The 14,755-nt window shown below is 42.8% G+C and overlaps 1 protein-coding gene across 3 annotated transcripts in view; it reads right to left on the bottom strand.

Annotated features, from left to right (window-relative positions):
• The window catches only part of CD80 (CD80 molecule), a 28,807-nt gene extending 25,093 nt beyond the window's left edge, over window positions 1–3,714 (bottom strand). The window contains exon 1 of one of the 3 annotated variants that reach the window (XM_044251451.1): window positions 3,688–3,714. The gene's annotated coding sequence lies outside the window, so the exon portion shown is untranslated. Of the gene's footprint in view, window positions 1–230; window positions 462–2,256; window positions 2,337–3,687 lie in introns of those variants that run through there. The other 2 variants (XM_044251452.1, XM_044251449.1) reach the window with 2 other exon arrangements.
• Window positions 3,715–14,755: the final 11,041 nt, after the last annotated feature.

The following is a 14,755-nucleotide window of genomic DNA, read 5'->3' on the forward strand; positions in this document are numbered from 1 at the left end:
TCACTTCTTCATCAGAGTTTTATGAGCCATAACTCTGTTGACGACTCACCAGCCATGCTGGGAAGCCTCGGCGTCCCATGGGAATGGGACCCCAATGGGCGGGCTCCTTTGGAAGCAAGTATGCATCTTGGAGATAGGAGTGACGGTATGTTTATTTAAAAGGCAGTCAGGTTGTCGGTAACTATTCCTACTGAGCTATCCCATATTAAGATAAAAGTAAATGTACTTACTGGCTGAAGAACAAGTCCTCTTTTTTTCTTGTGTTAAAAAAAAAAAAATCAAATAATAAGGTCCCAGTTCTGAGATGTTCTCTTCTTGCCGTCTCCAAAATAATGGCAAGTTGCTCAGCTTTTCTTTGGGTGATATACCAGAGGTGGCAATCCCCTTCCAACTTCCTTTACTCACTAGAAAATCAATCTAATTTTCTTTCACCAGAAGCATGTAAGTCAAAGCCGGGGATGGGTAGGTTGTTATTTATGATTTGAGGAAGCTTACCCTGCTATCCCTTTTTGTCAGCAACCTCCTCTGAGGGTGTGGCCAGGACAAACCACACAGTCCCTCCCTCGCAATCTCACGAAAACCAACAGTCTCAGGGGAGAGAAGACTCTAGTGGGCAGCCTGGGCGTGAGTGGGAGACCAGAGAGGGGAAGGGCACTGGCTTTGGCATTAGATAGACTGTGATTTTTGTGGGCCATTATTTTCTGAGTCTCAAGTTTTGTTTTAGCACCCAATTACCTCTCTCTACTCAATAGTCATGCCGCTGCAGGAGTGGGCTGTCTACCTCGTATGTCGTGGTCACTTTCTGGAGAGTGCTGGGCTCACTAGGCCACCCTCAACCGCACTCCCACCTCTCCACCCCCACTACCTTCACAGACGGGACTTCTGGCAGCCATGTTGGACAGGATCCCAGACACCTCAGGTGAGCACAATGATAGAACTGAGGGGGTAGGGTAAAGAAGATTTTAGTACCACCCCCTCCATACCCCTAGCCTCCCTCTGTTTTCAACCAGATTATATAGAATTCTGGAGTATTCTGTGGGTAAACAACTGACTCATACTGGCATAGCTGACCAACAGGTTTTGCACAGATAGAACCTCCCAGCACCTTGGATGGGCTTGCACTTTTTACAGTCTGCTCCTGGCCCTGGGGTATCTCTTTTCCTTTGGCATGGGATACCCCTTGCAAGTTCTGTACTTAAACATGTGCAACCTGGGAATAGGGATAGTTAGTGCTCATGGAGCCACTCTTGACCAGAGGAGGTTGGGAGATAACAGCTTCCATGGGGAGTTCTGAGAGACATTCCATGAGGGTTTCCTGAAGGCCCCAGTGAGACTGAGTACTAGCTGCCTGCAGCAGAGGCCAGCATGGCAAAACATGCTTGTACTGGCTTTTCTTTCTTCCCTGTCCCAATCCTTCCATTCTGCACCACCAGATTACATTCCCAATAAACTAGATCTTTGTTTCCAGTTTTGCTTTCTCGATACTCTAGGCTAAGACAGGAGGGATGCTTTTATGGTAGAGACACAATAATTTTCTATCTAAATTTGTAAACGTAGAAAGGTAAGTCAATTCAGAGAAAAAAAGGAAATGACAGTAGATATGTTACATGAATATGGCAAACATTGTGACTATGGTAGAGAAGTGTCTGAACTGCTGACTTCAGGCTATTAGAAAGTAGCCTTTCCTGGCAAAAATCACAGTGTAAGCTGCCATCTAGCCTAATATTTCGGAGTATTAAGGAAGGCGCTGAGATCCCTTTAAATTAAAAGTTGACAGGGAAGGATGACATTTGAGGCCCCTGGATATCCCTTGGGTGACAATCATCCTGAAGGAAGAAAAGGAAAGAATAAAGGCTTTTCCACTTCATCATTGTGCTTAGGCTCTGACAAGGCCTGCAGTGTGGCAGATACAGGACTTCGCTGGGGAGAATATGGTCTCCAGGCTCAATTCACGCCCTGGCCTCAAAGAATTGCTGACTGCATTTGAGACAAATCTTATGCACAGAATGAGTGGTGGCTTCTCTGACGTGATCTTCTAGGTCTGCTCCCACCCTGGCCCTCCTGGCATAGTGTCCACAATGTTAGGCTTCCCGGCCACCCACAGGAAGCGGCTGTTTGGGCTATGGTGCATCTTCAAACTGAGATAAACCCCCAAGGGCACCTGCAGATTTTCAAAGGGTATGCAGGCCCTGGTAATTTCAAGAGAATCTCTTTCCAGATTTTCAGTTTCTTTATGGACTCTTCTGTAAAACTTACCTGCAGTGGGAAGGACCTTGTTTTTCTCCGTATTAGAAGAGAAAGGCTCTGACCTGATTTGAATGTTCTAGAAAGTGAAAAAACTTCAGGGTGCCAAAGAAAGAAACAATTGGAAATACTGGACTTTTAAACAATGCTGCCTTCTTAAATCAAGATAATCTAAGCCAAGAGAGGGTCTCATGCCTCCCCACCAAATTGTGTCCACGTTTCTGTAGAGGTACAAATGTGCCATTAGACGCAGATGTTCTGTAGAGTGGGGTGACAGGAGTGGCGGCAGCATTTACTGAATAAACGTGGCCTCTTCTACTTCCTGTCTGTTGGCAAAGGCACCATCTCTCTCGAGGCAGCCAGAAAGAGCAAAGAGAATATGCGTAAGAGACAGGGAAAGCACCGGCACCTTGCCTCACCCCAGTGACAAGTTTGTGGCAGGGTTCAGTGGGTGGCGGCTCTGTCTATCTTAGATTTGGAATATTCAAGCTCTATAAAGCCTGGCAGGCAAGACTTTCTATGACAGGGGGCCAGGTGTTTTCATCTTCTCTGTGAGGACAAAAAAAAAAAAAAAATGCTCGGTGAGCATTTTCATTCATCTGTGTCTTGCTCTGAGGGTCAGCTGCACATTTTCAAAAATGATGAGGAAGGATGTAACAACTTCTACCTTACAGTTGCAGTGACCTTCAGCTTCTCAGTGGAGGAGCTGAAAGTCTCCTCTGGCTCCTCTCCCTGCTTCATTCAAACAGGCTTATAACCTGTACCCAGAATAGGCCGTTCGATCTATGCTTTCAGACCATGGTGTTCCCAAGTGGTGTCATGGTCTGCTCAGGCTGGTAGAAACGTCATCAGTGTGAAGAGAGGTCGCCTCTTCCTCTTTACATTCTGGTTCTCTGAAATGGAAATCACTAGAATTCTTCAAGGGAGAAGAGAAGTGAACATTCAGAGTTAACCCTTGTCCAAACTGTCCCTACTGCCCACTGCCCCTCTCCTGCCTGCATTGGGCACTCTGTTCTCCTGCCTGGAAACCCTGAGCGTCCCTTAACTTTCTAGATGCCTTTCCCTGTCTCTTTGCCCGTCCTAACATCTTTCCTGAAAGGACCAGACGAAATGCCAGTTCCTCAAGAAGCTCTCGTTAACTCTTCTAATCCCCATCTGTTCTTTCCTCTCTCTTTGCTTCTAATGTATGTACCATTCCTTTGGCGTGGCAAGCCAATTCACCTCAAATTTATTGGGTTTGTACTGTGAGCCCAGAACTGTGCCATGGGGGATGCAAAGATGAGTAGAATGGGAGAAATAAAAATAAGGTGGAGGGACCCTAAGCAGAAGAAGCGAGAATAGCAGAAGAAAGGAGCAGAGCAATTCGCTGAAGGGGAAGATGCGCCCCCAGCCCACGCCTCCCCCAGAGCAGCGGCTCATTTCTGTAAGTCACTATTTCCTAACCTTGGATTGAGAGATCCATCCACCAGGAGATTTGGAACCCTTCTTTGGCACACTTCCTGTCAGATGGCCTCGGCCTCTCTGCTTCTCTCAGTCTTCTTGGGATTTCCCACAGGGAGGGAAGCTCAGCGGCCCAGCTGACTCCCCAAGTTCCCCTCCCAGGCTTTGCCATGGGTCTCTGACGCTCCAGCCTGCAGCCCTGAGGTAACAGACTTCACTGCTTACCTGCAGGCTCTCAATGAAGAGAAATACAGCTTCCAGGAAATGCGAAGTAACCACTCCGGTGGTGAAGCCTGGGGTGGGGAACGCAAACGGAGTGAAACCGAGGACTTCACAATGGCCACTGGTTTGGGCAGATGTCTGGTGTCAGGCGCCTAGAGAGTCCCTCAACCTCCCCTGCAGTGGCCCTGAGAAACCAGTCCCAAGCTGGAGGGATTTAGTCTGAGAGCACTGTGAAAGCAATTCACTCTGTCAAATTCTGCCTTCTTCGTGGGTACTTGCTCTCTGAAGAGGCTTCAGAGAGATTCCTTCTCGCATTTCAATAGCAGCTAAACATCTGTGCAAGGTCTGCTTTAAACGGTGCTGTTTCTGGGAAGACATGCTGAGAGATGAATTTCCCTTTCCATTCAAGCTAAGCAATGTCTCTTTAATTTTATGAATAGACTTCAAGTAAGACTCCCCTGTCCCCCTTTTTGAAGTCTGGTGACCATGACCTTTGTTTTTGACCTTTTGGTTTTCCCCTTCAGTTTATATTACATCGTCAATAAGAAGCAAACAGCGACTATCACTTCACTTTTCAGAAAAATGTCCCACAAGGAGGAAAGAGGAGCAGGGGGAGGAAGGGAAGAGAGGGGGAGGAGGAAGACGAAGAAGGAGAAAGGAGGAGGAACGTGAAGGAGGGTGATTACTCCGTTTTAGGGGTGGATGAATAGCTTGGTGTGTTTAAGCAGTAAATAACACACTACTGTTAAATCTTTAATCACCACGACCTTGAATTCATTGAAGTTCGCTTTCATAGCACTACACTGTACCATTTTGAAAGCACTAAGATCATTTCTGGCTTCTGCCTATACAGTTGGCTCCATACTGTTTCTCAGGGGACAAGGAAAATGAAATAGAAAACTGAAAAGAGTGACTTTTCTAAGTTTGTTAACGGCTCTGGTGGACAGTTTGGGAGGAGGAGTGGGAGCTAATGGCTGTAGTGACCCTTAATTCCCCACCTAAATCCTAGAACAGGAACTGGCAAGGATCCTAGGGCAGGTCCCTACCTTCAGGTCTCCCGGACACAGTGTTTATCTCTTCCTTTCTTAAAGGATCGAGCAATAAAACAGCAAGCTTCTTTGAAAGGGGCTCTTTCTAGTTTGATCCGGGGGGAAAAAAAGTTCTTCCCTAAACACAACGGAACTGTCTCCTGCTTTTCTCTAAGCTTACTTTCCCACGTTCAGTCATCCACAGAAGTTTAGGGGTGCGGGGGTGGGGGTGCAATTTATGTTTATTACAAGCTCAAAACAGAAACACTTTACGGCGATAGAGAATTATTATCCAGTTCCTCAAAACCACTCGGTCTGTGTGAAAAAAAATCTCAGCTCTGCATTGCTCTTTTCCCTGAGTTATCCATTTAACATCCTTTTCCTTATTGCATGTTACTGCTTATATCTGGATCCATTTTCTACATTTAGTGTGAACCTGAATGTAGTGATGTATCAATAAGGGTTTGGGCTCATTTAGAAAAAATCCACACAAATAATTAATTCCTGGCCATGGTATGTTGTATTTCCACCTATTACTTCCACAATTTCCACTTGAGGGTTCCATGAATATTTTGTTGGCATTTTTACCATCCTCCAGATGCATATTTAGCTAGTTCTTCTGGGCTGAGCAAATGTGCATCGTTTGGGGAGAAAATGCCAACCTAAACTTTCATTTTTGGTTTTCCTTTTTTTTTTTTTTGGTTTCTCTTATGTGGTGTTTGGGTTATTTTCGGGCTTCTGGCAACTTTAGTGTATCTTTATCTTAATTATGCTTCAAAAATCAGCCCAGGTGTAATTTTCTCTGGCTCCTTCCTCTGAACACTCCAAGCTGGCAATGTCTCTTTCATCTCTGCTGATCTCATATCTTGAACATTTCCTCTTGTCACGTTCTCGTGGCCTAATGTCGTCAAACTCTACAAGTCTCCTCTATGACCATGATTTTTACCTCATCTCTGTAACTGCAAGGGGCACCTAGCAGTGTACCTGGCACATTTTGTATGCTATATCAGTGAGCATTCTCTGAAGAAACAGAACCAGTATATACAAACGTGGAGAGACAGAGGTTTATTCTAAGGAACTGACTCCCTTGAATGGTGGAGTTTGACAAGTTCAAATCTGTAAAGTAGGCCAGCAGGCTGGAGACCCAGGGAGGAGCAGATGCTGCAGCTCAAGTCTATGGAGGCAGAGTGAATGTCCCTTTTAGAATTTCTATAAAAGAAGAGGAAGAGAGTTTTATTTGAGCCCAAGTTAGGACAGCTGCCTGGGATACAGTCTTCACAAAGAAGAGAGGGAACTTTTGGTATAGGGTTTTGTACATTTAAAAAAAAAAAGATTTTATTTATTTATTTGAGAGAAAGAGAGAGAGAGAAAGATAGTGAGAGAGAGCAGGAGCTAGGAGGAGAGGGAGAAGCAGATTCCCCACTGAGCAGGGAGCCCGATGCGGGGCTTAACCCCAGGACCCTGGGATCACATCCTGAGCTGAAGGCAGATGCTTCACTGACTGAGCCACCCAGGCGCCCCAGATATGTACATTTTTACATAAAAAGTTACAGATTATTAGACAAGAACATTCAGAAAGCTGCAGACCTTAAGTTTCTAAAACATGCAGGGCTGTATGACATTAATCTTAGGGGAAGGAGGGAAATCTCTTACTTTTTCTTGTCTTTTGTGTTCAGGAGACACCTTTGTGGTGATTTTAACGAAGCAGATATACAATGTGTGCTCTGGGCAGAAATAGAGCCCATGCTTTGAGGGCTTGCTGAATGGATTTGACTTGGTAAATGGTGAAGTATAGCTTCCTTGGGAGCCCAGAAGCAGGGCCCACAAATATAAAAAGTTGAGAACTTCCTTTATCAAGTCTGAGGACAGTCTGCTGGCAGAATTCCTCCTTTCATGGTGGTCAGTCTTTTTTCTTATTAAGGCCTTCACCTGAATTGGTCAGGCCTGCTAATATCATGGAAGATCATTGGGTTTCCTTAGTATCGACTGATTTCAGCATCCATCTCATCTAAAAAATACCTTCACAGAAACATCTAAAAAAATGTTCGACCAAATATCTGGGTATTACTGCCTTGCCCAAGGTGATTTGCTCACTGAGTCTTCTGAGTTGAATTGATGATCCAGGATATGTGAGCAGCTGCCTTGGGCTCTTCCAAATTCTCCTATACTAGCTTTTTTCTGTTTTCTTTTAAAAAGCCTCAGCTTGATTTTTCCCCCACTGTAAGTCATTTTAACAGATGTTTATTGAAGTTCTCTTCCGTGGTATGTTTTCTTTCGAATCTTTCTGTTATTTTGTGTCTGTTAGAGAGTTCAAGGGGCCCTGCCTATTAACCATTTCCTGTTAGCTGGTGCATAAGCTTGCTTTCTCACTCTTTTGTCCGTTCTCATGCTTTAATTAGATGTGGTATTATACATTCAGGACTGTGAAGTGGAAAAGATTTGTTTAATACCCTGTTTTTCAGTTATCTATGCTTCTTCTGTTTTTCTTCAAATGGAGTAGCTTTGACCTACTTTGGTTGGAGGACAACAGAACCAGGGCCTCATTTTCTCTGTATCAATATGAAAGGGAATTTATTCCAGAAGCATTATCTTATCTGAGCATTTGCAATCAATTATGTATCACTGTATATAGTACAGTATTAGAAATAGAATATAAAGTTGTATACAAAATGACCCAATTTTTAAAAAAATGTGCATAAAATAAAGACTGTATATAGCATGAGTGATGAAATTTGAGTGGTTTTGTTTTTTCTGTTTTCTAAAATTTCTTTATACACATAATATATAAGAATTCTGATTATGAAAGATTAAAAGTTTCTCCATACTCCTGGAAAACTCTCCCATTACCCCCTTGAGAGGTAATCATAATCATTAGCAACTTGATGTGTACCCTTTCTGTCATTTTACACACACACACACACACACACACACACAGAACCCCCTCTTTTTAAATATATATATTCTTCATTCTAAAATTAGATTTTTTTTTTTTTACCTAACAAAATTATCTCTCAGCTCTTTCCATGTAAGCTTGATTATTTATCCAAACTCTACTGATTTCAATGTCTACCTCATGGTTTTGAAAAGTTCCATAATTATGCCATGATTCAGGAGAAGGAAATGCATATTCCCATGTAAATAGATACTGAGGTTGTTTTCAACTTTCTACTATTAGAAACAATTCTGCAAAGGACATTCAGGAACATATATCTTCATGAATATTTGTGACTATTTTTTTAGGAGAAATTTTTAGAAGCTTTCCCAACATTTCTGCTGGAAGTATGCATTACTTTTATCATTAAACAAAGTAAACATTTTATTTTATTTTATTTTATATATTTTTAAAGATTTTATTTATTTATTTGACAGACAGAGATCACGAGTAGGCAGAGAGGCAGGCAGAGAGAGAGGAAGAGAAGCAGGCCCCCTGCCGAGCAGAGAGCCCGATGTGGGGCTTGATTCCAGGACCCTGGGAACATGACCTGAACCAAAGGCAGAGACTTTAACCCACTGAGCCACCAGGCACCCCACAAGGTAAACATTTTATTAAAAAACATTTTAAAACTATCATGAGGCAGCAGCGTCAAATGAGGTTACATGGCTGGGTCCATGTCACGAGAGAGGGTCCTGGGTCAGGGTCTAGCATATACCTGGTACACCGTAGGTATTTAATGTCTGTAAGATATATAAAGATCACTCCAAGACATTGTTAACAATTCTTTATGAAAAGTATCGTTATTTCCACTTTACAGTTGAAACATCTCAGAGGTCAGGTCTGAGTCCCACAAGTTTGTTTCTCAGAAAAAGCCTCAAAATGCCAGAAAATACTGGATTGGTGAGTAATACAATACTTGTAGTATGTCTTCTTCAGTAAAACTGGGAGTAGAGAACTAAATCTTCAACACCTCTGTATTTCCAGCATCTACACTGATGCCTAGCACTAGTAAAATGCCAGGTAAATATTAGTTCTTCTTGGCAGAACAGCATTCACTCTTTCCTTTATGAACGAAATCTTGGTTTTTGTATAAGACCCCCACCTCTCGGGGAAGATGTTCTATCCTTGATCAAAGGGGAGCTCATAATCTAACTTGCCTGCCAGTGGTTGATTTAGGAGAGGAGGTGCAGAGAGAGGCTTTCTTAACAGTTTCTTCATCCTTGAAAGAATAGACATAGCCTTTCCCATTAGGCCTTGTCTGTAATTGTAAATGGATTTTGTACCTGTCAGAGAAGTCAGCCCAGGGATAAAGCTAAACCAGTGAGAATAGCAGGGCAGAAAGATGGAAGGAACAGGATCCTTGATGGTAACAAAGAATTAACCCTGGGGATTTCTCATTTCTAAGATTTTTTTGGTAAGCTAATCTAGACATGTCTAGACATTTTGTTATATAAGATAGTGTCTTTATTATTTAAGCTGGTGAGTGTGGGGAATGGTGAGGTGGGTAGGGAGATTGTAATGGTTATTTGCAGGTATTTGGAGCTAACTGACAAATTGTTCTTTCGGTTTGCATGACCATGCCCTTGATGTCCCAGAAATATTTTCTAATTTTTGACCGAGGAGAAAAAAGTGTCAGTAGGTTAGCCTTAAAAATAAAATCGCCAATTATTTTAGCAGCAAAATGAGTTTATTCAGGAATTGCAGAGGAAATGCAATTTGGGTCTTGTAAACTCCAGTAAAACATAGTCAAGATCCAGAGAACAAGTGAGAGGGGTCTGCTTTTATGGAGGAATGGAGAAAGCTGGGTGGGGTAGTTTTGAATGCAAGCTTATAGGAGAAGAGCCAGAGATCAGGGTTGTGGCTACTTCTCAGTGGTTGAGATGTGGCAGTTTCTCACTGGCTGGGTTGTTGAGGGGCAAAGGGAAAATCTTCACTCCTGCTGTTGTAGTAAAGTAAGCTTCTTCCTGTAAGCATATATAACATAAACTGCAATGTGTGGTACATGCATGAGAGCTTCCTTCTTCAGGGCTGCCCGACTCCATTGTGAACAAAGTCTTCTTTTATTCATTTTCACATTTCCCCTTTCTGTTCAAGATGTTTCCTTGAAAACATCACTGATCAGGAGTCAGGTTTTCTGCATTTAGTGGTTTTGTCCTTTGGTGCCAGAAAGGACCTTCCCTGGTTGTCATGACCCATGTCAGAGGCAAAGTGCACAGACTGGAAAACATCGAGGTCACACCTGAGTAACAAGGAAGGATAGGAGGGAGAACTCTCAGGCATTTCCCTTCTGAAGTTTATGTATTACCAGGGTAGTAAATAACCAGTGGAGATCATCCCGAAGTGCTGAGTTAGCATCTCCCTATTTGGCATGCTGCTTCTACAAAGACTGGATAGGCAATAGGTACAAAGTTTAAAAATGATTATACAAGGGGTGCCTGGGTGGCTCAGTGGGTTAAAGCCTCTGCCTTCGGCTCAGGTCATGATCCCAGGGTCCTGGGATCGAGCCCTGCATCGGGCTCTCTGCTCACCAGGGAGCCTGCTTCCCCCTCTCTCTCTGCCTGCCTCTCTGCCTGCCTGTGATCTCTGTCAAATAAATAAATAAAATCTTTAAAAAAATGATTATACAAAATGAAATTAAAAGTAATGTGACAAATCCAGTTTGGGTGATGGCTCTAAACCAGGAGCCCAGATCTAAAGGTAACCAGAGAAAGAGGCCAAAGGACCATGGATCATTACATGAAATTTATTGTAGCCAATGTGCTTGTTCCCTAATTTTGTGCTGTTGGGGGTCTAATATCCCAGAAGAATTTATCCATACAGGACAGGTGGTATTGCCTATTCAAACACCTCCTTGTTCAGCGAGTAAATAACTGAGGGTTATTCAATTATCCAAAACTACTTTAGGCAGCAAGTCAAGTGATTAGTTTTGGGCTGCTATTGTTTTGGCTGTGGTTGACTAAGTCTCCCAGTATTAAGAAGAAATTCCTGATCATCTCTTCCTCAGCAAACCCAGAGTCCTATATGCCTCCTAGAAGTTTCTGTTTAAGATGGCCATGGGGGTTTAGTGGAGTAGACCAGTGGTAGGCTTCTGACTTGTTATGAAGAGAAAACAGAATAGTAAATACAGGAAGAGCACATTGCCCTTTTCATCCTCCAGCTGTCAAGACAGTGACCTGCCCCAAGTATAGGGGCCATGATGAAACCTCCTCACATAAAGGAGTTGCCAAGTACTTGACCAGTGAGGTGAGTTTCCCAGTCACTATGAAGTTTGAGGGGGGTTACCAAGTAGGTATAATATTTTATAATAGGATTTTTAGCCGTAGAAGACACAGTAGCCTGCATACAGGGAAAAGCTTCAGTCCAGTGAAAAAACATAGAAACCATGACTAAAACATAATTTATCCCTGAGGTGGGAAAAGCTGAATGAAATCCATTTGCTAAACCTCGAATGGCCTATTGGGGAATTTAAGGTGTCCAGGAGTGATGGTTATATTTTGTGTTTCTCTAGGTTGTATTTTGGGCAGGTGGGGCAAGAAAATAGGCACTTTCTGCAGTTCTGTCGTTATTTCCCCACTAGTCTGGGTTCATAAGAGTTATGATCTTATCAGTGAACCAGTGATTCAATGCATGTACAGTAGTAGTCAGTAATGGGAGTTTTCTGGACTCTGGTAGGACTGGATTTCTATTTGGGCCAAACCAAATTTCTCTTTTTATTGAACCAACAGTTATGAGGTTTCCAGTTTTGTTTTCCCTTTCCTGGGACCAATTTTTGAGCATCTCTAGTAAACTTTTCTCGATTATCATTGGGGGAACATTTCTGTGGACCATGACAGAGGCATGGTTGTTCATTCTTCTGAGTGCAGTGTTCTTGTAGAAACATCAGTGAGGAACACCCAGGGACCTGAAAAATCACCAAAGTGGCAGTAGAAGTATGGCATCTAATAATATGGCTTTTTGAAGGTAAGAACCATTTTAAATTTTATCTTATTTGGAAGTATGGAAGACTTGCTGTTTCCATAGCATTCCAAAGTCATAAGCTACTCCAAAGGAATAGCTCCTGTCCGTACGGATATGGATCCTTGGCTAAATGCAGGCCTGAGTGAGAGCATACAGTTCGGCCTGTTGGGATGAGGTAGCCAAAGGCAAGGTACCTCAAGAACATCAAAGAGTTGCAGCTGTATAGCTCGCACAAAATGTATCATTTTTACCTTTTAAATAAGAAACATCAGAAAACCATGGAAAGTCGGCATGATAAAGCAGTTTCTGAAGTCATTATAGGAACCAGAACGTGGTTTGTCAGTAGTAAGCAGCAGTGAGAGGTTTTGTCCGTGGAGGGAGAAGAATCGCAGGGTTAAACTTATTGAACTGAGGAAGAATCTGGTAAGTAGCAAGAAGATTTTATAGGAGGTGAGGCAACCAGATGAAAGGTATTGAATAGGGTCAGCATTTAGAAGGCTTCTACCACATGGAGTGCAAGAATAGTTGTGTGTGGGGGAATCTCATGATTATTTCTTCAGTGGCCTTCACTAAAAGGACTATGGGAGAAATGGTCTGAGACAAGGGAGGGCACCCTTGAATAGTAGGGTCTAGTTATTGGCTATGATACACACCCTTTGGGTAAATGTGGTCCCCATGTTTTTGGGTGAGTACCGTAAGAGCATTCCTTTATTTTTAACGTACAAAAAGGAAAAAGAGAAATTGATCATCACAATAACCACGGGCAGAGGGATTTATTAAGCTTCCTTTAAGGCTTTATTTTTTTTTTCCTTTAAGGCTTTAAAGGCTAAGTCATCTTGATCTTCCTAAATAATATGGTCAAGTTTGTAGTTCTTTTAGTATAACATCTATAGGATGGGCCATAAGAGAGAGATTTGGACAGTTTCCACAATCAGTAGCTAGCTAATCCCCCCAAACCCTCATAGTTGGTACCTAGTTTTGAGTTTTGGGAAATTCAAGATGCCATGAATCCTATTTGGATCTAAATGAGGTCCTTGTTCCAAAACCAGGTGCCCTAGATAGCAAACCTGAATTTGAACAAAGCACAATTTTATTCTTATTTTTTAAGAGACTTCATGTCGCTTTAAAGCTAAACATTTTACCAGATGAATGCTGTTCACCTGTGAAGACGCTAGGAAAGAGACCAGAGAAGGAAGTCATCTAAGTATTGTAATAATGCACAACCTCCAGGAAATTTTGTATCATCTAGATCAGCCTTTAAGGTTAGTGAGAAGTAAGAAGGGGTTTCAGGAAAGCCCTGGGGCATTACTGTTCAGATGTATTGGTTGTTCTTCCCAAGTAAAGGCAGAGCTATTGGCTGGTCTTGTGCACTGAGCCGTATATAAACCAACCAGTTAAAAAATGTACTTTCAGGGCGCCTGGGTGGCTCAGTGGGTTAAGCCACTGCCTTCAGCTCAGGTCATGATCTCAGGGTCCTGGGATAGAGGCCCGCATCGGGCTCTCTGCTCAGCAGGGAGCCTGCTTCCTCCTCTCTCTCTGCCTGCCTCTCTGCCTGCTTGTGATCTCACTCTGTCAAATAAATAAATAAAATCTTAAAAAAAAATGTACTTTCAGTGGGAGATGGAGGCACATAAATAGGGGAATCGGTAAAACAAGGTGGTAAAGGATGACGACACTGTTTATGGCTCAGAGGTCCTGCACAAAACTCTATCTGTAGCCATTCAGTAGCATAAATGAGTCAGGAGTCTAAGTGATAGCAAGGTTAACAGGCACCATAAAGTAAGAGGAAACTAATGGCAAAGAACAACCCTAGTTATTATTTATATTCAAGCCAAAGAAACACTTTTTCCATGGATTTTTGTTGAAAGAGCACTATGTGATATGAACAATATCCTCAACAGACATTTTAAACTGACAGTTATGAGTTTTATAGGAATGCTTATTAAAAACATCCCTCACCAGGGAACTTTGACTACATTCTCAGAGGCTGGCAGTGATTTGATTTCTGTAAACAATTAAAAATCACTTTGGCTAAGGTTGAAGGTGGAGGTGGGGGTTTGCCTGGAAAAGGGCACAAGGGAAAATTCTGGAGTAATGAAAATATTCTGTATCTTGATTATGACTACTCAGGTATATATATTTATTAAAACTCATGATATTTATTAAAACTCATGAAGAACACCAAACGAGTGCATTTGCATCTCTATTAAAAATAAAAACAAAATACTCAGGCCAAGTCTGGATAATTACAGTCAGAAAAATAGGCATAGCAAATTAAAATTTTGGACAAGTATATAGAATACTTACATACGGTGAGTCTAATTCTTTTCAAGGATAACATAATTAATTTATCCAAACAAAAATACTGTTAGTCTTTGCTTTTATTTACTATCAGGATGCAAAAATTCCAAACTGCTACAAAATAAATGATGAGTTAAAATTAACTTATTCCTTACAACCACCATTAGAAGTAGATGCTATTATTTTCCCATTTTATGGGAGGGAGTTCCGACAAAGGCCTTGCACTCAGGACCCTTTCCCCAGTATTTGGCCACACCCTGGCTCACGATAACCCACAAAAGCTCGACAGACCAAAGGTCCCCGGGCATCAGCAAAGGGCTACAGGTGAAGCATCGTCACTCAGTCCGAGTCCAGTTCTCTGAACCGCGACGTTCCGAAATGCTAGAGGCTGCGCAACGCCGTGGCCAGACCAGGCATCTGGTGACACTCTTCCCGTGGCCCCTGGCGGGGCTCATAGGGGAACGCCGCTGCCGGGAAGGCATTCAACCCCCTATCCGTCCACTTTCCCGCGAACCTGGGCCCCCGAAAGCGGCTGCGCGGCTGCGCGGCTCCGCGGCTCCGCGGCTCCGCCCTTTCTCTGTGCGCTCCACGCGCGGTGAGGTCATTCTGCGCCTGCACATAGCGGAAC

The sequence above is a fragment of the Neovison vison genome, chromosome 6 (assembly GCF_020171115.1).
Source record: "Neovison vison isolate M4711 chromosome 6, ASM_NN_V1, whole genome shotgun sequence".
NCBI classification, from domain to species: domain Eukaryota; kingdom Metazoa; phylum Chordata; class Mammalia; order Carnivora; family Mustelidae; genus Neogale; species Neogale vison.